Below are 2166 nucleotides of genomic sequence, written 5' to 3' on the forward strand. Positions count from 1 at the left end.
CTCGCTGTAGGTCAGGCTTAACCCAGCCCAGCTCCTCGGCCCTGCTGTACCTGGGGGCAGGTCCTTGCTTTGCCCAGGAGCGCAGAGCCTTCGTGCCAGCACAACTCCCCCGTGTTTACGGTCCTGCAGCTCCCATCCCGCTGGCTCATGGAGTGGAGACTCTTCTGCCGCTTCTCTGTAGCTGGTGTTTGCTTTTCAGCGCTTGGCCAAAGGAGCTGAGCTTCTGGAGATGCTGCTCTGGTGCTGTCCCTTCCTTCGCCCTCATGCTCCTCCTTCCCAAGCTCATCAGAAATATTCAATTGTTCCTCCTTGCAGAGTCCTTGTAGCTCTGTCCCTGTCCTCCCAGCTCACGTTGGCCTCTGGGCTGTACGCTCCCGCTCCTGAGCTCTTGGTACCTACCTGGCCTTTGTGGTTTATTTCAAACGCTTTCAGGGCTTCCCTTGTGCAGCCCTGGCGAGGATCTCTGCCCAACACCCCTCAGATTGTCCCAGTTCCTCCTTAAGCATCTTTCGCGAGGTACCAACTAAAGCAACTCTTGATAGTGGCTGTGATGCTGCCACGCCTGACCCCGGGTTATTTGGTTTCTTCCCACTCACGTGGGGTTCTTCGCCCTGCTTTTCCCTTTCCGGTTCACTCCATTCTCTGCTCAAAAGACCTCGCGGGCTCTCCGTGTTCTCACGCAGCGGGAAGTCACGGTCCCAGCCGGAAGAGTTCAGTGGGACAAACACTGGCGAGCGCAGCTCATCTCCGTTACCTGTGAGACCCTCGAGGCGAGCAGTCCCTGCGCTGCGCCTCCAGCGATGCTGGCGTTGGGCTGAGGGGGCTTTCCTGCACTGGTAGAAAATGTCAAGCGCAGGGGGAAAAAATTGGCCTTTTGAGTCTTTCTTTTCTATAACCCAGAGTAAGTAGCTGTTGGGCTGGCCCGTGGTGCAGCTGGGCCTCCGGCCTCGGGGTTTTGCCCGAGCGCTGGTGGTCTTGCGGAGAACAAGTGCCAGTGTTTAAATCCCTTGGTGTTGTCATGGGCATCTGCCGTCCTGGGCCAGGGCTTGTCCTGAGCACGAGCCGCTCGTGGCTGCAGCTGTCAGACACCTCTGCGAGGGATCGCTGCGGTACCTTGACCTCTGGGAAGTTTCTGTTGGGAATTGGGAGCTTTCTTGCAGGAGGTGGGCTCCGAGATAAAATTCCCTGTGTCTTGACTGTATTTCCTCTCCGGTTTAAACTGAGACAGTCTGGAGAGTCACTAAGAAGTCGTTCACCCTTTGGGCATGGGCGGTTGTGGGTGAAAACCTATGTACAAAGTGTGTCTTGGCCCCAGAGGCCTTTGGTTAAATTTGTGCATCTCATCGGGATATTGGTCTAGGGAGGATTTCTCCTTGCTGGCATCGGGGTGAATCTTGTTTTATAAATATTCTCTCTGAATCGAGTAGCTGAAGGAGTTCTGCTGTGGCTGAGGTTGGTGTTCAGCCTCGTGGAAGCGGTGGTGCAGGGGATGGTGTGAGATGTGCTCTGTGCCTTTGGCTTGAATTTGGCTCTGTGCTTCTCTGCTGCGTTTGAATGTGGAATCATTTCAATCAAAGGTTTATGTATCTTCAAGACCTATTTTGCGTTACGAGACCCGAATCACCACTATTGCTGCTGGTGGGTAAGGGAGAGAGAGCACCCAGTGAGCAGGGGGTGAATTAGTGGAGAGCTGGGTTTCAGTTAACCCCCGAGAGGCCGTTTTACTGGGATGATGATCCGGAAGGTGACGGAGGCTGGCGTGTGGGGGAAGCCGGCTCCGAGTTGGTTTGGGAAGCCAGGCAAGCGCAGCACCGCGCCAGCTGGTTTTCCAGCTCCTTGCTCCAATTCTTGCTCGAATGAACCAACCCCGATCTGCTGTGTCAGGGTCAAGGTTGGAAATTACAGTTTCTGGTAATGAATCCTTGGGCTTATTGTGTTTATTGCTATAAAAGCTTGGAGTTAGAATCACCGAACCATTTGGGGTGGAAAAGCCCACTGAGCCCCCCTGCTCCCCCAGCATGGCCAGGTCCCCACTGACCCCCGTCCCTCAGCGCCACCTCCACACAGCTGGGAAACCCCTCCAGGGACAGGGACTCCCCCACTGCCCTGGGCAGCCTGGGCCAGGTCGGGACAACCCCAACGGGACAGAAATGGCTCCTCAGGGAC

The sequence above is a fragment of the Buceros rhinoceros genome, unplaced genomic scaffold (assembly GCF_000710305.1).
Source record: "Buceros rhinoceros silvestris isolate BGI_N320 unplaced genomic scaffold, ASM71030v1 scaffold22714, whole genome shotgun sequence".
Classification (NCBI taxonomy): domain Eukaryota; kingdom Metazoa; phylum Chordata; class Aves; order Bucerotiformes; family Bucerotidae; genus Buceros; species Buceros rhinoceros.